The 21,153-nt window shown below is 34.7% G+C and overlaps 1 protein-coding gene across 1 annotated transcript in view; it reads left to right on the forward strand.

Annotated features, from left to right (window-relative positions):
* LOC111055152 (protein krueppel) overlaps positions 1–21,153 on the forward strand; it is a 119,855-nt gene that overhangs the window by 49,022 nt on the left and 49,680 nt on the right. Inside the window, exon 2 of the mRNA XM_039438975.1 lies at positions 10,877–10,963. The gene's annotated coding sequence lies outside the window, so the exon portion shown is untranslated. The remainder of the gene's footprint in view (positions 1–10,876; positions 10,964–21,153) is intronic.

The raw sequence follows: 21,153 nt of genomic DNA on the forward strand, positions 1-21,153 counted from the left end.
TAATTCCAACCCAGAAATTGAAAGATGTCATATTGAGCAGCATTCTGACTTGACAAAACAAATTATTCCTCCCCTAGAATCAACCTTCAGTTGAACTAAGAAGGGTATCAAGATTCCAACTGATTTTTAAAAACAGGAAATTCAATTGCCAATTGCAAATAATTGGCTTATACACATAAAGGATAGGAAATTTCCGAATGATACTGATGCATCATCACGTCTGAATTACTGGACTGATTAACTTGAAATTTTTCATGTAGATTCCTTTTTCAACCGAGGATGTTTATAGGCCTATTTCAAATTTTCAAGATTTCAGTAGGTCAAGTTTTTGATTAGACCCTCGCGGAGCACGGGTTATATGCTACTTTCACAATGAAACAATTGAATTGTTACGAAGTTAGAACTATTGAAACGAGTTGAATATGAATGGCCATTTCCTCCAAGTGTAACTCAAAGACTTCCTCGGGTCGCAACCCTATTACTAGATTTCTGCAACAAATATGTTTCGCAAAATGATATACTTGGGAACTCACAACACCTTGAACCATCAAAGACAGAAGGCGAATGTTGCTGCATTGTTGTTGGCTTTATTTAATTATGTGCTCACGTGGATTCTGCTGTGGAGTGGATCTTCTCTCGTGTTCTGTGCTAATTTCATGTGACCATCTGTCTTTCCTTTTATCTTTGGCCTGTGTCCCACATCCCCACATTTCGGTAACAGGCTCCACACCCACGTAACAGCTGGGTAACATGTTACAGATTACTAACATTCAGGCCTAGTTTGTGCCAAAATGGAGCCAAATCGACTATACTCTCCATACACTATAATGGAAAGTAAAAAATAGCATTATAGTAAATAATAGCAGTAAGAAAATAGCAAATGATAAATAAGATTGAAGAATGTTGTGAATGATAAGTTTTAATAAGGGTACTTTGATTCTTCAATTTCCACAAAAATAAGAGAAGCCCTCACCAAAAAGTTAATCTGATACCCTCTACTATGTCCGATTTGTGAGAACATCGTTTTGTGAAGATCTTTTATCCCAGACCAAGACCACGATGTTTCGTAATGGATGTATAAATAGTGATAAGATAAACTCAAAAACCATAGCAACCTTTTAATATTTGTTTCTGCAATGGAATTTCACACTTGAAAGTGACTGAAGAGTTTGGATCATGTTGTGTTGAAAGGGAAAGTGCTATGATTTTTAATTTTTATTGAGTAGTTCCAAATAACGAAGTAAGCATGGTAGTATTATAGTGGGAATATATGGAGGTAAATTACAGGTAACATAATCAAGACCAGTGAAGTAAATTAGTAATAATTGCAATATTGATGAATTGAAAAAAAAAACAATTCTTAGAGTGTGAACAAACTTCGCGAATTGAGCTTAAATTATTAATATTATTATGTGTAATTATGGTATACTCCTGCAGAGTGGAGTCGAAATAGGATAAATTAATGCTGAAGAACTCCGTAGCTGGGAATTCCATATCATATAGATCCGAGAATATTCGCTTTTTTGAAAACCAAACAAGGTCAGTTGAGAGGCAAAATGGTCAGTTTGCTAAGCTCTTGCCAGACACTCTTGGCGTCAGAGAAGGGTACAAGTGCAAAGGGTTATTATTGTAAGCTGATATGCTGAGAAACACTGTCCTTGATGGTCGGAATTCTTTCTGTCCTTTATCCGGGACAGGTCAACGATCTAGGGACAGAATTTCAAAGGGCTGCTCCGAACCCTTCAGCATGATAACAAGCTTCCTATTGTAATACCTATCTTCAACTCTTTTGCAGACTGTTGAAGTGGTTTAGTATACCTATATAATAAGTATATTGTTCCACCTTTCTTGTCTTTTCACTGATATATAATAGGTATAATATACCTATATATCAATGGAGAGACAAGAAAGCTAGTACAATATACCTTCCGACAGACTTTTTAAAAGTTTAGTACTGTATTTCAGATAGATTCCTCCTATACATTCCTTATACTGTAAAGACAGTGTAAGTGAAACATATATTCAATCCTTTACACTTTGTGGAGAGATATTATATTGCCATCCATGTTGGGCGACATTCTTATGTGGTGCGGTATATTTGATATATACTGTAGCAGTTGTTAATATCCCTAGCTTGCAAATAAATTTGCAAAAAGTTAAGGCCGTCCGGCTCGCAAATATGCTGGGTTCAGACCACTGCTCCAGCTCAGTAGTAGATGCATGAATACTCTCAATATAATGAATCACCATAGGTTTCAATACCTGGTGATCAATAATTCTTACCGCTGCTTTTGTGAAGTTATTGAAGAATACCAATAAGAAAGTTAAAAAGATAGTTGGTGACTGATTATCAGTAACCATATATTCAATCGAGAATAATGAAAATCAACTATGGTTTTTCTAGTTGATCCTTAAAACGTCATGAATACAGGTATGCACCAATTTATCCTTTCGAAATTCCTTGAAACTTACAACGCCAGTTCTTGAAGTTCTCTGGATCCTTATATGATATACTGTAGACTTATTAATATAAATATCAGTAAGATTTTGCTGGCTGAATAGTATTACTATCATCAAAGGATGATGAGTAATAAATGCTATGAATAAGATCAATATTAATTAATTCCTTAATTATATATGCTGCGGAATAAAAATTCTTGTTACCAAGACAGCTCAAACTGTATATCACGAGATGAATTAGGAAATAATAAAAACTTCTAAGATCTTGTATGCTGACATAAAACATAAAATATATTCCCATAAAATAATATATATAAAATATCCTCATATCTATAATTCCAATATAAAAAAATTCTTTAATATTTTAATAATTATCACAGATTTATTAGCATTCACAATATTGTGAGCTGTAAAATATATATATTATTAATACTGATCTATGGACTTCAAGTCGGTTCAGAATTAGACAAATTGGAACCTGTTCCGTTTATAGATTTAATAGAACATACTTTGATCAATTAATAATAATTAATAAAAGCAACAATTTAAAATCTCAGGGTATGTGTGTTCGTGCCGTGCATGGAAATAAGCTTCCTATATGAACCAAATAAATTCATGAAAATATTTCTTATAAACTATATGATAATGTTCGGCACGTGGCGAATTTCTTAAATTTGAATAAAAAATTATATAGCGCTTTAATTAATCCCCCAATTCACTGATAAACGCCTTAGTATTAAATGAGCTCATTTAAGATAATTTGCACACTCACTATAATGATTTTCTTGTAGTTCTCGTAGAATAATTGATTATCTCCAATAATTAATTAGCCAGATCCTTTCGTCTCTGCAGGGCTCGTGTATGGTCCAGATTCCTCACAAGTTTCTATCAGTATTAAAGATATATTTACGGGAATAAATTACAGTTAAGAACTCTTTAACACACACTGAGTTCACAAATAATCGAACATTAATTACATATACTTGACATTTAAAAAAGGGATTGGCTTGATGCTTTGTACAAATTAATTAGAAAGAAGAAACCCTATTCTCCATGTGCTCCTCATAGGTCGAGATCACAAGCCAGAGAGAGCAATTCTCAGAAAAATCTCATCTCTTCCTTAAATGATTTATAAGCTTTCCTCTGATTGGCTTTCTAATCTTAGTAAGACGTGATGTAATTGGTTCCTTAAGATTCAGGGTTTTCCTAACTTAGTTATACAAAGATAAATAAAAATTTCTAAATAAATAAGTTAAGTAATAGTCTGAGAGTATTCTAATAAATAAATCTCGATATATGATGCTATAATACAATATACATTTAATTTTTTATGTGAGCTTTGTGTACTCTTGGTTTTCATACTTTTTTAGATTTCAATAAATACTCATGTAACAATAATAGTTGTCCTTATCTATCTACATAAACCTTCCCTAGTATATATAATATATATTTTATGAGTAAAAATTATAATTCAATTCGTAATAGTTGATTGAGCAATCAGCTGGTTTGTTAGGTATTGATTCAAAAAACTGTCGATTGATCCTAGATTGATTGATGTATTAAATCAAAACAAAGATTCTAACCTCAAAATGTACATGCAATCTTTTATTTTTTATAATCTACCAATAATAAACAAGCCGCTTTATAATTTTATTTTCTGCCAAAGAATTCTCATTATTGTTTAATTACAATTTTGATTCTCTACAATTGATTCTCTTATCGCTTTAGATAATATGATTACTCTTTATCATAAATAACATTCGATTTTATTTGAGTGGTACCTTGACTAGGCTATCTATTCTTTCAATTTGACAACTCTATTATAGCTCAGTTATTTACTTCAGAATTATTTTATGGTGCTAAGACACGACGTCATAACTTCTACTGATACTTATATACCTGTGTATTCAATCCTTTACATATCCTCCAAGTAGTAGCCTATAACTATGGATTCTTCAAATTTCTATATTCTATCCTTTCTCAGTAAACCTATGAATAACTCAAATACATATCAATGAAAAGGCATATCCTCCTACGGAACATACTTAGGTTTTCTGCAAGATTGTTTTATATAATGATATCTTTGTATTCTTCAATATACAGTCCAGCGTACCAACTATATATTCAGATTTTCCTAAAATATGGTTTCATATACCTGTTTATATAGTCTCTTATATATAGTTCAGTCTTGTATAGAGCCGACAAAATAGATAGAAGAATAAAAGAGGACAGCAGATTGAAAAGAGTTCGTGCTGCTCAAAAGAGTTGCTCAGATTTGTGTCAAAACAATTTTCTGGTTGAGTTTTGACGAGGAGGTGCTTGCATGATAGTGATCTGAAAACTGATGCCTTCAACGTTCTGGCATAAAATAAAATAATCTTAGAAGTTTTCTCTGGTTCTGGTATCTAGAAATGGACTCGTTCACGAGCGAGGACTCCTTCATCTGATTGTACGTTTTTGGAGACGCAATTTATGCAATATTAGAATTTGATTGGAAACACCAGAGTCACCAGGTGACTCTGATGGAGAATAAAAGAACTTTATTAAATTAAATCCATAAAAAAAAATAAAATTAAACATAATTAAAAATATACAAACTTGCAGGAGAAGGCCGAATAGTGGAATACCATGATAAAATGATAAAAGCATAGATCATGCTATCCTGTACCGACTATTGGATTTGAAAACAGTTTGAATTGGATACATTTATTTTGATACGGTTCCAATTAAATAGAGAACTATAGTTCATAACCTTTTTGGTGAGTGCTACTCTTATTTATCAGGAGATAAAAACCAAGTATCCTGTATTAAAAACTTCTATTCACAACATGTTTCATCTTAATGTAATTTCATAAGTGGATGCATGAAAATGACTTTAAGATGTTGAAACATGTTGTGAATAAAAGTTTTCAATAGCTGTATGCTAATATAATCGTTTGTTAATGCCTTATGCTGTCTGCTTTCCTGTATTCTCATTCTGTGATATTATGTTGTATTGAAACCGATCTACATAGCAGTAGAAAGTTTTTGATGTATCATGAATAGAATTGTTCAATTATAACAAAGAAGCAATGTATCATGATGATAATATTGATGTTATAGTATGTCAAAGCCAAAAAAGAAAAAAGTGTTAATTTCTGTTCATCTGTTATCAGTATTTTTATGAGCAGTGTTTGACAATTTATCATTTTTGATTCATTCTAAAACAAAATGGCTCACTGTATTACTTTATAAGTTCTAATAATTGTTATGGAGCACTCTGAAATATTTCAATGACATGCAAAATCAGATAACTTTGTAGAGTAGAAAACTGGAAGTAGGGTGTTGACAGATTTGTCTTCTTGTATTGATGGGTATGACTTGATGACACCATTTATCTATATATTATGTTCCAAGAAAATTAACAAAATTATGATGTTTTCCCATTGAGATCAATACATTTGATTTTACTGTATCGGGGCGTTTGAATTGATGTACAAACTTTATGGATACAAGAATGAATTTTTAGTTCAGTGATAACTACAGTGTATAAAGTTTGCATAAATAATCACTCACATATTATCATTTCATGAAATCCTTTGTATAATTTTGATTTATAGATAACTTCAAACTTATTCCTCCAATACTGGATCGATAAGCCGATAGTATTGGCTGGATACCATTGAGATTGAGAGAACCAATTATTATTATTACGAAAAATGTTCACCCCAGCATCCCTCACATGTCAAATGGAATCAATTTTTGATAACCGATCAGAACGCTCTTCCATACTGACGGGGATATCTTGACTACAAGGACGTAAACAAGATTCCCCCTAGAAGAAAAAGGGAATTTCTTGCCGGGGGAAATTCCCTCGGGGGAAAGTGGGAGAATGTTTACTCACAAACTTGACCTACCTCAAGACTGTTCAGTTTGTTGCGGTAGTTGTGAGTTGTACGTTACAGTCCCTCACGGGAGCGTTACCCCTCAATCCTCCATCCCATCACTGCCTTCTCTCTCACTCTATTGCACTTCTTCCTCTCCTCTCTCAGTTCTTTCTCACTCTTCTCTCTCTTTTTGGCGCCGGACAGGCAAACCAACCCCGGAAACCTTGAATTCCCCCAAAATTCGGGCGAGCATCATCCATCAACTACAACTCCAAACCACCTCTACTCTCTCTTTTCCTCACTCATTCTCTCACTTTTCTCCTCACTCTCTCTCTCTCTTTCTCACACGATTTGTTTTCGATCCTGCCTCACACTCCCACACCATTCCCTTGCCGTCCTTGTGACGTAATAGTTTCCTCACAAATACTTCCTATTTCAATTTTTGCTTACCTCTCTCTCAAATAAATTAATATCTCTAATGCGTATTCTTATCATTTTACCGCTTTTAATGATCTCTCTCTCTCTCTCTCTCTCAACCTCTCTCTCTCTTTCTCACTTTTCACCATCATCATCACTAAGAAACGAATTCTATGTATGGAATTGATTTGAAATTATGAGAATTGATAATGATATTAAGAATAGAATATCGTCCTAAAATAGAATTTATTATGACATGAAATATTGCCTTTATATTGTAATTAGATTCTTCAATCTTACTGTAGCCTACTTTACCAGTTTACCAAAATAGGATTTTCAATTGAAATAATATAATTGAATACTTTTAAAAAATTTCTCCCGATTGAAAAATGCATACTGTATAGTTGATTGATTTTTGGTATTTGTTGACATTTAAATGTCACACTATCTAAACTACCTCAACTTGTCACTGTTTGTTGAACATCAAGGCAGGGAAGTTCCTGTACAACGAAGATGATACCCAGTGCCCTGGAACACGTCCGTAATAAAATCCACAAAACATAATTTTTATACATTGACAAATTACAATTATAATTCCTCATTCATTCTTTATTCATTTATACAATAAGTACATTATCAAAATGATAGGGAGAGGAAAAATAAATTAACCTTGTTCTATTCCTCTTCCAGATTTAGATAACACATAGATCTTCTCTCAAAAAAATATTTTCCTGTCTCTCTTCAATTCTTCTTCCCATTCTATTTTATTCCTGTTTATCCTGTCCTTCTTCAATACATCTACATTATCCCCAACTATTTTTATTTTCATTTTTTTTTTTTGCTTCTCCTCAATCCTTTTTTCCTGCTTCCTTTCAACCCTTCTTTCCTCCGCTTTTCTCCGATTCCTCTTCATTTCAAGTTTATTCAATCGCTCTTCATTATGTTCTTCTTTCTCTCATTCTTAATTTCCTGAATTATTCTATTTTATTCTCTCTCATCAAGCACTCTTCAAACTCTATTTATTCTGGCTTTATTCAATCCTTCTTCGTTTTTTCCCTTCTCAATTTATATTTTGAAATAACTGTTAACTCTATCTCTCCCTTTCCCTCTCACCCTCTCTCCCCTTCTCAGCTTCTTTTTTTATCTTTCCCTCTTGCACTCTCTCTCGCACTCTCTCTTTCTCTTTCTCAATGATTTCTTCTATTCTTTCAACCAACACATCCCCACACACTCGCACACAGCCACGCACATTCCTGCCCCGAAAAAGAGGAAGGAGGAAACCATTTCCTGTTTGATTTATATAACAAGCAACGTGTGGAGTGTGGACTCACTCCAGTGCAGTTTTCGAGTTGGTTTGCCTTCTTTTCCCAGTGCTTCCGGACTTGGCCTTTTTTCCTTCCACCTCTTCGTTGTCAACCCCGTTTGCTTTGCGGGGATGCTTTGCTGAACATCGTATCATATTCAGTGGCATATCGACTGGAGAATAATGTTCGATGATCTGGAAACCAAAGAATGAATTCAGGATTAATAAATTTCAAAATTTCTCAAAATTCTAAGACAAATCTGAAATCAAAGTAGCATTCTTCCAGGTGGCAGTCTATTCAAATCATTGCACCAGTTGCGTATATTTCGTAGAGATTTTCTCATGTATAGGAGCAACCGATAAAACTTATCTTTAATCGATAAAACTACGAGAAAAGCTTTGCTAATCATCGTATCATATTCAGTGGCATATTGACTGGAGAATAATGTAGGATGAACTGGAAACCGCAAAAAGAATTCAAGATCAATGAGTTGATTATGTTACGGGTGGTGAGAGAATTGGCGATCATTGATAGAAATGATAGACCATATAGTTCAATAAACCCTATCAAAAAATAAATTAATATAGATTCATCTCTGATAAATTTCCCCAATTCTGAACTCGAATACGTAGTGGGCCGTGGGTTTTAATCCCACCATAGTTGTGGGCTTGATCATCTTATTTCATCAAACACAACAAACGAAGTCCTATGTGGAAACTATTCAACTTAAAAACGTTTGACTATAAAAAAAGTCATTGATTGCCTTGCACTTTACATGAAATTTGCTGATGAATTTGACAGCTTAAGGTGAATTCTCAAAATTTCACAATTACTTTTAGTCAATGCAGACTGTAAAATCTCAGTTTGATAAGAGCTTAGTTAAATGTTGCCAATACCATTCTAACTGGAAGTTATCAAATTGACGGAGCGGTTTTACTCAGTGGTGATGCTGATAAGCTATCGTTTAGTTAAGAATCATGCGCCTGCCACTTCCGTTGGACTCTTGAGCCAATTCCTCTGAATATGATTCATGAGACAGGTTGTGAAATCGCTTTTCCGGTGGTTCGGAACACACCTTGAACTGAGGGTCCATTCATCTCTCATTATCATCTGCCTTATTACCAAGCACAAGCCTAGGGCTCATGTGGGCATCAACCTCATCAAGAAATAATAATAATAACTACCCTTTACCAAGAAAATAAAACACATATATCACTAAAGCCAGTTAGGCTAGTTCAATTTGGCACACATCAATTTTTGAACGTACGATTTTTGCCGTCCCAAATCCTATTAAGGTGCGTACATATATACGCGCCGCGAACATGAGCAATTCACTTTTAATCAGCTGACTATATCTGTATTTTTTTACAGAAACGATAAGATACAAATATAAAAAGCTTGACATCAGCTGATTAAAAGTGAATTGCTCATGTTCGAGGCACGTAAATCTGTACGCACCTTTAGATTGACATGATGTCAAACAGATGTAATGATGTTTTTCAAGTTTCGTTTACTCTAGTAGATTTCATAAAGACGGCAAAAAATCGAACGTGCAAAAATCGATGGGTGTAACTGGATTAACTCTTTTCAGTCATGGCAAAAACTACTTGAAAAGACGACTGCAAAGTTAATGGTGCAAAAACATAGCAACGAACCTTATTTCTGATCGGCAATTTCTTATTACCCTCAACTGAACCCTTCTGCTCCTACGAGCTTGACACAGACTTCCGACGTTTTCTACTGGCCAAAAATGCCGAAAAACGTTCAAAATCAGTCACGAATAGTCCGTGAAATTGCTGAAGTGAACCCCGGAACCTGTTCCTTCCTTTACGGATGGATTATTAATTATTAGTCTACACCTTCGGCTAGACTAACGAAATTTTTTCGGGTTCCTGGCTTGCACCTGTACTGGAGACCGTTATCTGGGAGAAACAATAGGCAAGTAAACTAATTGAAAAAAACATTCTATCAAGTAATCTAATTTTGAGATGATGCCTGCAGAATTGAGTCCAATACAGCGAAATGCTGGCTGTTCGGTACACTTTTTTATTATTTAAATTGGATAATCTTTTTCAATATAATTTTTAAGATCATTATGAGTGAGAAAAAGTGGCAACTGAAATTTTTAAGTGATCTAATAAGCGAGTTATGGGTTGTTGAAGTGCTAAACTCCGTTTTGTTTCCAGATCATGAACGGTTTCGACTTAGAACTAGAATAAGAACAAACTTCTCTCAAAAATTCAAAAAATGTATCTTCCCAAACTAAAACATTTCATTCCCCATATCGTTCATAAATAAAAGAGTACCATTTTTTTGTAAATTCGATAACTTGTTTATTATGGCATTAATCGCAAAAAAACTAATATTAGAACAAAGCCAATGATATACTGAATGTATTATCAAAAAACTCGAATGGAAAATTCGAAACCGTTTATGATCTGGAAAGAAAACGAAGTTTAGCACTTCAACAACCCATAACTCGCTTATTAGATCACTTAGAAATTTCAGTGGCCACTTTTTTCACACTTATAGTGATCTTAACAATTATATTGAAAAAGATTATCCAATTTAGATGAAACTATAAAGGTCTATCGAACAGCCTTATATGAAAAAGAATAACGTTAGCGTGGAATGTGGAATTATTATGCTGAATATGATTCAGTCCTTTTGAGCGACTTGCTTATTTTATGGTTATAGGTATCAATTCCAGTCTGGGGTGATCTACCAGTTATTTATTATAAAATATCAAGAATCCATAATTGTGATTTGTGATGAGATGATAATATGCATATAAATAAGAAATATGAATGCATTTTCCAATGATTTCAGATACTTGAGGTCCTTGTGTGTGTCCATGCTATGTGGGAAAAGCATCCTCTGACACCTTCAATGCAACAAATTCACTTTTAAATACAGGTAAACACAAATCAACATATCTATTATAAGCATCACACATCACATTCATCAAGAATAATCAATTATAATAGAAGACATGTTACAGTGTATGATTTGGCAAAGAAAGTGTGACAGCAGAGTAATGATATTAAAGTAAGGAAGAGTTTTTGTAACATTTTCAATATTTTCCACTTGTTTTAACTATCTACTTGGAAATTCTATCATAACTACCATACAATGAGGTCTAACTATTTTCACTTCTTCAATGTGTACATTTCTAAATACGTCTACTTTTTGAATCATTCTAAATCAAACGGTATTCTTCGCCATTCTCCATTCTCTTGTGTGAGAGAGTAATATTATCGATTGAAATATTGCTATAGATTTTCTGAATTACATCCAAACACTATTATAATTTGTGAAACAGATACAGTTCTATAGAATATTTATAAAGTAAACTAATATCAAAAACTTAGTATTCAAGCCACAAAGTAATTATTAATGTCTACCATAAGCAGATTACGAGCAGAAGTTGAATTGAGAAAATGGCGAAGTAGTGGTAGTCAATATAATATATTGACTTTATATATATATTATATAAATCCGATGTGCTCCAAACTAATTTGCATCACTGTGTATGGTATAGAAGAACATGGAGAGAATATAATCCATATCCGAACAGGTGGCTAGACTCAGACTAAATTTTGCATGAGGAAGATCAATATTTTTCCATCTTTACTGGACAAGGCTACTGTTGTAAGCTGTAGAAATAATAATATTTCTAAAAATATTCAAGTGGAAGATCTTTTAACAATGAAATTCCTGCAAGTTGCGATAGTATTTTTCCCCTCGAAACAACTTCCTCCATTCAAAATCCTTGAATTTTGAATTGTCCGAATCAATTGCAATTTCGAATTACACAATTTGGAGGCATCATTTTGTAACGGGAATATATATTTTAATTATAATTTATAACGAGTTTTGGTGCACAAGTATAAAATCATAGAGGAAAGATGTATAGGCGAGCATTATTATAAACAATAATTATTATTCTATGGCATAGAATAATGAATTTCATTACTGTATGAAAATATAATATATCATTATCAATATTAATGCATTTTTCACAGATTCAATATGAAATAAATTAATGGTTTCACAGTCAAAATTAAATATATCCGTAGAATTTGACCCTTGTATTCCTATGTTTCCAGTCTATAACTCTAGGATATAGAATACGGACATCTCAATCAAAAGTATGTAGCCTAATAGTAATGGGGCAAATCATACGAATTGAATACATTATGTATTCAATAATACATATACAATAATACATCATGGACTGGGGAAACACAAACGAATAAGACGTTATAATATATTCGAGTATAATCATCATATTTCCATGCTCATAGAATAGTAATTGGTTTTCATCAATTTCAGTTTACGTTCTACCTTGTTCTACAACAATGAATTCGATTGGAAATGTCATTTTCTTCAAAGAAACTATAATAATTATAATCGATGATATTAATATTATTTGAAGTCTATCTGAATTTTTCAAGTTATAATTAATCCTCTGCAATAACATAATTGGTTCCCATAGGATCACCCATCCTCACAATTTCTACCCACAATGTACTGCTCAAACATCAAAATACTACTTCTAATAAAGACATTAAACACTACATGCGGGCTATTCTCATATGAAAATACAGAGACTTGATTTGTACTACTTGACACCATTTTTAATGCTGCATCACGTTTTTTATCAAGGAAACCATAAAAATTATGTGGGGGACCGCTATAAATTCATCTAGACACCATTATAATTTTAGAAAAAGATGGGTATTTATGTTGGTTTTTGAAAACCACGGGTACCCTCACATGTTTTTTTATCCGTTTACTTCAAAAAACATGGTTCATTGGGAGTTTTCAAGTGTTATCTTGTCTTCTTGTTTATTTTAGGCGCATAAAAATGTTGGGAGTAACAGCGATACGAGCAATAATACACCATTAAAGGATGTAATTTACACATTGAAGGCAATACGGGGCTTGTATGGAAGCCTTAGTAGCCAATGACTAAGCAACGTTAATCAGGTGGAGCGGGGGTGGGGGATTAATAATAAGAGGGTGAATTTTAGGGGGCGGTGCTTAAGTTGCTCACTGTACTTTCATGAAACCTTACCCCCCCTTTCTGTAGGACTCAACCCATTTCATTTCCCCCCACACTCACCCACCAACCCGCAGGGTAGTAAGCAAGATCCTTACACACACAATACTGGGCACCATATATGTAGCTTCACCCCTATCATTAAATGATTTATTACTCCCCAAAGTGTGGACTTTGAGTACGAGTAATTTACTTTTGAGGGATGTATTACTTAATCTTGCTTTGCCACCGCCACCCTTATTCAAAGGCCTAATACTTCCGCTGGTCTGTCAGTTTTTAATTTCTGGTCCATTCTTCAAACTTGGCCTATTAGCCTTCACAACTGTATGACATCGTTGTTGGGGATGGTCTATATTTGTTGAAACCCCTAGTACGTCTCCTTCACTGAAATCACTATACCGAACAAGTTTCAAAATTTCTTTGGAGCTGATTATAAATTAGAACCACACAATGTCGAAATATTGAAAGTAAGAAAGAGTCTATTAAAGTGAGATTGAATATCTATCATTGTTCCAAATGGAATTCTATTTCATGGCTCGCTAGACGTTTAAAAATAATCTTCATCAAGAATCTCCATTTTTATTAATGTAGCCCACAGCTTCTATTATGTGGTAGGTTATTCCACATCCCCGCGAACCAGATTATCAAAATTTTTGGGAAAATAGTAAAAACATAATTTACTATCAAACCGTTATATTTAAGTAGGCTACCCCTGTTAGTCTATCAGATATGCGGCTTCAAGAAACCGCTTGTCACGTTATGAGCATCTACGATCAAACTAAACTATGATTAATGGTGTTTCAAAAAGTGATAGTGAATGGACTAACCACGTCGGTTTAATCTGGTAACTTGAGTCAATTGTTTCAAAAAGGGGTCCACGAGTCTATTAATCATCCAAATCATTGCCATCAAATACAGCGTATAGCTTATAGCTTATTTGTAGTTGTGTAATTCAGTACATTTCAAACTCAATTTACAAATGATACACAAGATTTCTTCCACTTGATGTAAGAGGAGAAATTGTTTTCTTTAATGTTATACGATTCAGATATTAATCAGATGAGGTCTAATAACTCAGAGGTTGAAAGGTTCGATGTCGAATGAAAATGACTTTTCCAGTGAAATTATTGATGCTCCTATGTAAATGCTATGTTTTTTGTCCGATTCTTCATCAATGTTTACTTGAAAACAATATCATGGAGAATAGTCAGTATTGATTATATTATACTTCTATTATGTTGGAGTAGCCTATAACAATAGAAGTCAGTTCAGGAAATGACTGATTCTCACCTCTAAATATCTGCAAAGCCTCAGTAATTGTGTTGGAGCAGTTATTGTGTATAATTTTGGTCCTCAAAATATACGTCCCCCACTATCCCAACAATGTTTTTATACTTTCAATTACATTATAATACTCTCCCAATTGTCATTTCAACATTTGATGAGATTATTTTGAAGAACAATGAATCGAATCCTGTAGTTCTACTGTAGTCGAAAACTTGATTTGCTACATGTAGCACTGGAAACATTAAAAAACTACTCATTGCTCGTGAATCGAACCCAGGACCTCGCAAAGTGTGCCAACCACTTGACAACAGCAACCGACAATTGCCTCTTCACCAAAGAGCCCCCCATAAAAATAGAAATAGGTAGCACCCGTACATTATTTTCAAAAATATGAGCAGCTGCATACAAAGCGTGCACGTTTTGCCTCTGAATGGCAACATGCTTTTTAAGTAGTTTTTTTTATACTTTTTCGTCAAAAATCACTGGTCGCTTGTGCCATAAGCGTGAATAAAAAACGCAACAAAAGCATTTTTTTAAGGCTTTCGGAACGGTGCGGGATACCCTGTCAACAGGGGGTCACCCGACATATATATTTTTTGCAACTTTACAACCGTCGTTTGCATACGGAGTTACTACTGTTCCTGTTCTGTAATAACAGATGACAAGAATATGGAAGTGTAATCGTAAACTACTAGTTATAATGTTCAGTTCAGTATGTAGTCTTACCGAAGTCATACTTTTTGGACAAACGTTTTAGATATTCGTAGATGAAAAATGTTGATATCTTTGCTACTATATACTGTAGCATAGAAATTTGAGGAGCAAGTCTACAGGAAAGAATCCATACAAGCTCTAGAGAGCGTATCGTAAAAGAATAAGAATATAATATAAGTGAAATAATTTAAGCCTACATAATAGAGCAGTATGAATTTCAACATGTGCATATAATGAAAATTAGTAAGGACTCTGAGCTGTTTTTAGCAAGGAATTGTACGTTTGGAGAGAAAAACTCTTATTTCCAGCGAAAATCCAATAATTTAATTGTGAACGCTATATTCACAGATTTATCTAACTTTATCACCTAATAATAATAATGGTGAATAATTCTTATTTCAGAGAGATATCATCCATTTTCCTACTCTGAAAACAGATATGGATAGAAATCATGTATGATGTTTGTTAAGATACAGAAATGAGCACTTTGAAATTCTTAAGACTCAGAATATAATATATTACATATAGTGTATGACTTACTATATAATATTCATTCATTCCTTTTTTTCAGTATCAAATACGTTAAATGATGAATATAACAAGAGTGCACTCTATTCGTTATCCAGCTCTGAAATAGAAAAAGCGTCTACTAGTGATTGAGAAATAATCAGAACTGAGTATTTTGAAGCAGTTATAACTCATAAGCCGTTCGTCATCCCATATCTGAATATCAATTTGATATCCTTGACGTCCCGTTCTCGTTATGCTTGGAGCTTGATGATAAAAGCAGTCCGGCAGTACTTTTTCCAAAAACGCGGAAGGGAATAAAACCCAAGGGGTAGTCGCCCCTTGCGACGGGGCAGCTGTAAGGGTGAACACTCTTTCCCGGTTAAGGGCTGAAAATAAAAGCTCCTCAGCATAAGCATACATTAGCATTTTGCAACAGTCCCTTTCAAGGGTAGTGGGGCGCGTTTCATATTATGCAAACGTTTTGATCGTGGAAAAAGAGAAAATGAATCAAAGAGTGAGAGAGATATTATGCATACGTTTTGATCGTAGAAAGAGACAGAAATATTGGAAGAGTAAGAGGGAAGAGAGGAAGAAAAAAGACTGACAGCGAATTATAACGGGTGAATATTCGCTCCATTCATCTGAATAAAAGCTGCATGAATAAAGAAAGCAAAAGGTTTGGATTGGGTATGCATAAATCATATAATAGCACAACGGCTAGTCCGCCATTTTGGATTTCCTGCTACTTGATTCTAGTCTGTCTTGTATTTAGTTTAATTCTGTGATGTTTATAAACGGTTATAAACAGAGTATGCCTAAAAATGTGGATAATTTTCACGCAAAATAATTCATTAGAAACAGATTTCAAGTTGTTTGTGAGAGACATTATTGTTTGCAGAGAGAGTATGTCTAGTACTGTAGCTTGCGTGATTGTCACAAAACATAGTATCGGGCAGAGTTAGGCAATACGTTGTAATTTGAAATATTAAGATAGACAACGCAAGAATACCTTGTATTCTAAAACGGAGAAAATACAGATGAATGTAGAGTGCCCGGAACAAGAATTAGTTGGTGAGAGAAGTTTGAAAATGTATAAAATTTTTGAGAAAATTTGTATTCATGAGAATTGGATGACTAGCAAGTAGTAGCTAACTCGCATACATCAGTATTACGATTTACCAGGAATTTTATTTCAGAGTGAATAAATGCTCCCCGTGGATAATTCCAAAAAATGCTTCTCTCCATGTATTGAATAAATTCCGCTTATGAATATTTTCGGATTCTTGTCTGAACAAATTGATCCATTTGACCATTTCTATACTATATTTCTAAACCTTCCCCTAGCCCTGACTGATATGAAGGCATGATCACAAGAATCTTTTGGAAATTCAGATGTCAGATGGAAATCTATATAAACGCCTTTCAAATGATAAACCAGCCTTTCAAATGATCCAATTCAACCGCCCGAATTCTTGTGATAACTGTTTTCTTGTACTTTAGCCAAGAGGTTCTTCTTGAAACAGTTTTACCCCTCCTTACCAAAACGCAACTCCAATCTCAATCTTGTACATTCTCTCTAAAAATCGGCCGAATATACAAAGTTTTCAGAGTCAGTGAGACATATACTCTTGTAAAAGTTTTTAAGAAGCAAATGGAACGATGAACTTAATGGACGAAACTGCTATGTGCTAATGACTAAGGCCAGTAATTGCTACAGAAAGCCATCAAAAAGCGAGTGTGTCAACTTCTGGAATTGTCGCAATAAAGTTAAGGTTTTTCTGAAAATGGGGACTAAGGAAAAAGTTGTTAAAAATCATGGATAAAAGTAGCTAGTCAGTTAGAAATGGCTTTTTTAATATTCATAAGATGAGAAAAGTTGGGAAAGCCGATCATGACATGGTTGAGGATGGAGAAGAGAGAAAAAATAGAGTGATTGAGAGGAAAATGAAAAGAGGGAGAGGAAGAGGAAAGAGAAGAAGAAGATGAAGAAAAAGGAGAATTGGAAGAAGATGAAGGAATAATGGAAGAGGAGGTGGATGAGAATGTAATGGTGGTGGTACAGGAGGATGAGTTAGAGGATGATGATAAGTTGGCGGAGAAGGAGTAAGATGAGGTCCTGGAGAAGGAAATGTGGAGGAGGTCTGAATGCGGAAAGAGTGAATAGAACGGGAAGAGGAGGAGGAGGAAGGGAAGGGGTGGGATTAGGAAGAGAAGGAGAAGTAATATGAGAAAAAGAAATATAAGAGGAGGAAAAGGAGGACGTGGAGGTGATTCAGGTGGAGGAAAAGGAGTACAAGGATAAGACTGAACAGGGGAAGGAGAAAAAAGATAATAAGGAAGAGGTGGAGTCAGAGGAAGAGATAAAAGAGGTGATGTGAGAGGAAGTGAAGTACAAGAAAGTGAGGGACAACGAAGGAGGAGAAGGTGGAAGATTAACCGATTGATTGATTTTCATTATGATGTGCTGGGTCTCAACAGACCCATTGCACTCGAAATTATTCCAATACATAATCAGATAAACAAAATATACACGAATCACAATTTAACACAAAATATGAGTCTTTAAGTAATGGAAGGAAAGGGGACTTTGGGAAGGATTGATGAAGAGGTGTCGGCATGAAGAAAGAAGGGTATTAGAAGGAAAATAAATGATAGTAGAGGAGCAGAAAATGAAAAAAGGAGAGGTAGCGATTGAGTGAGAAAATTATAGTCATGATAGCCACTACCCTGAACACTTCTTAGATTTTTGAAAAACAAAGAACCCATAACCCGGCTCATTTTTTGAACTTGAAAAGTAATAGAAGCTAAAAAGTGGTCCCTTTCTCCTACTATACCCTCAGGGGTTTCAAAGACGTGCAACCCCTTTTCGGCGGAGTAAGAGTGTAGGTGAAAGTACTTCCAATTATCGTTATATTTGCCGGCAGTTCTCTCCCTTCTTCAAAAAGTTCTTTGCGGGGAGGAAAACAGAACGGCTTATAAAGGGGAAGATGTACATTTATAATAACCAAACGTTATGAAAGCTTGCCGAGTCTTATAGCGATTGGAAGAAGAGAGAAAACTAAGTTTCAGCTTGATCTTACTTAGAGGTGGAGAGTGTTCAAAGTCCGCAATTCAAATGATAGAAGAGAGTTGGAAGAAGTTAAGAGTGGAAATTCACGAAAAAATCAAACAATTAGATTCACTGTTTGTGATTATTATGAAGTAAATTTGAGTAAATTATTGACATGAGGTTATTGGTTCATCGATAACTATGTTGTGGATAATTACTTATCCTAGTTCTGATATCATAGTTATTGTATGAATAGATATTTCAACTCTTGCTATTGACTTCCACTCGAATTATATTTATTGCAATCATTGTTGAAGAACTTATTCAGATTTTCTCTACTGAAGATGATGATTACAAAATCCTTGCACTTGTGCTTTAGAAATGTGTTGGATGATAGTAAGAGATTAGAGTAAGTGATAATGATAGAGAGTAGGCCTGAGTGATTTTGCTGCTTATAAATGTCTGTCAGCAGAACTGGCCTCTAGCAGACCATTTCTCGAAAGAACTGAGAGCATGGAACTCATTCCAATCATTGCAATAAGATGGTCTTGGTTGATAGGAGTTCAACCACTCTCCTATTTTACATCACTTTGGAGAAATCGAGTAATACGCTATTTCATAAGAATAATGAACATATGCTGGCCTCCTATTGCCTCTGTCTGTGGTGTGGAACAGAAGTGATCATAAGGTAGTTCCATCATAAGTCTCTGTGAACATGTTTCCTAGTTCATTCAAGAGTTAAAACTAGGAACATTCATCGATTCTCAGAATCTTAATACTACATATAAATTTATCGATTTTCCATCAACGGACTTTAAAGCCCCTCACACACATCGATTTTTGTCCGTACGATATTTTGCTGTCTTTATGAATTCTATTGAACTGAACAGATGATTTCAAACAGATGATGTTTGTCAAGTTCCAAGGACGACAAAAAATCGTACGACCAAATATCGATGTGTGTGTGTAGCTAGCTGTATAGCAGTACAATGAATTAAAAGACTACTTTACCTATCAAAAGCCTATTTCTTCAGTAAGAAAGTATAAAGACGTTCCTACAGATTACAGATCGAAATCTCTAGTCGAAATTTCTGACAGCAATATTCAACTCCAGGAAGCGATACAGATCATTTCCACAGCAGACACTATCAGCTCACCCCTGTCTTAATCGATTTCCACCTATCATGACTCTTATTAGCATAGTTTCTAGGTCACGAATAGTGTCTGTCTCAAACAGTAAACAAAGAAAGATATAGGAAGGAGAAGAAAAGTATTTTGAAGAGAGTGAAGAGAGATAGAGAGCGTGCAGTTGACAGAGAAACACAGGGAGAAAAAGAGACAGTGGAGAGAGTGTGAGTAAGTGTGAGGGAGAGATAGTAAGAGAGTAAGCTAACAGCAGGCGACTACCGTAACGAATAAAATTACCACAAAATGTTAACTGGATGGAAAAAATATAACAAATTTAAAAAATTACCATATAACAGGTTGTAAGTGATGGATCCACGGTAAGGGATGATGTACATGGTGGTACCTTGATCACGCAAGGTGAGGGGAAAGTTAGACACATAAATCATGAATACATTACCTTCTATACACACAAAAACACCCACACATATCTAGATTGAATCGCAGATAATGCTTGATTATTGTGAGCATCGGTTGAGTGTAAAAAACTCATGGTTGTCCTTTACCCGTTCAACTCATCACCTGCTTCCTTTAATAGGGGTTGATTTCTTGGGGTGGGGGTGTGTGAGGGTAAGGCGCGTGCTCATCATCCCTTAAAAAATGACTTTCAGTGATCACCTGTACCATTCTTCCCCTTTCCGGAATTGCTGCTATAACGGGGCCGGAGCATCTTGTTTTATAGTGTCTTCTGCCACTCTTCACCCCTTGTAAATTATCAGCCACCCCGTCTGTCAAGGCCAGACTGCACTATAGTAATTGTCTGTTGTCTCTGCGAAAGGAGAATGATTTGGAAGATGGTAGCTTATACCTTCAACTTGGTCTTGTTGGCAACAAGATTGCTGGTATGGCAGAATCATGGAAGATGATGGATTAGATCTGGAATATTGAAAAGTTTGAATATCAAAAGTCATTGATAAAATTATTGCTATAACTCATGATGAGATTGCAGAATAGAGCATCAACATTTGTTCAAGGTAAAAGTGCTGAAGCGTGTATTTGAAACAAGCCGTATGAGAATCATAGATCAAGGAGCTTCTAAGGATCAAGGTGCGAACAAGTTTGGTGCGATAAAGATCGATGCCAATCTGTGCAATAATATAAACGATTGAAGTCATGTATACAGAGAGCTAAAATCTTAATATCAACTCATTGTCCTGTTTGTAGCCTTAGGGACTGGATGATATATTCCAGAGGCAGAAGAGCTAGAAGCTATCAAGCTATCTACCAGATTCTCTGAGGTACTTTAGTATCCAATGTATGTTAACATGGAATTCCAATGTCACTATGATCGTTTCC

This window comes from Nilaparvata lugens, chromosome 12 (assembly GCF_014356525.2).
Source record: "Nilaparvata lugens isolate BPH chromosome 12, ASM1435652v1, whole genome shotgun sequence".
NCBI lineage: Eukaryota > Metazoa > Arthropoda > Insecta > Hemiptera > Delphacidae > Nilaparvata > Nilaparvata lugens.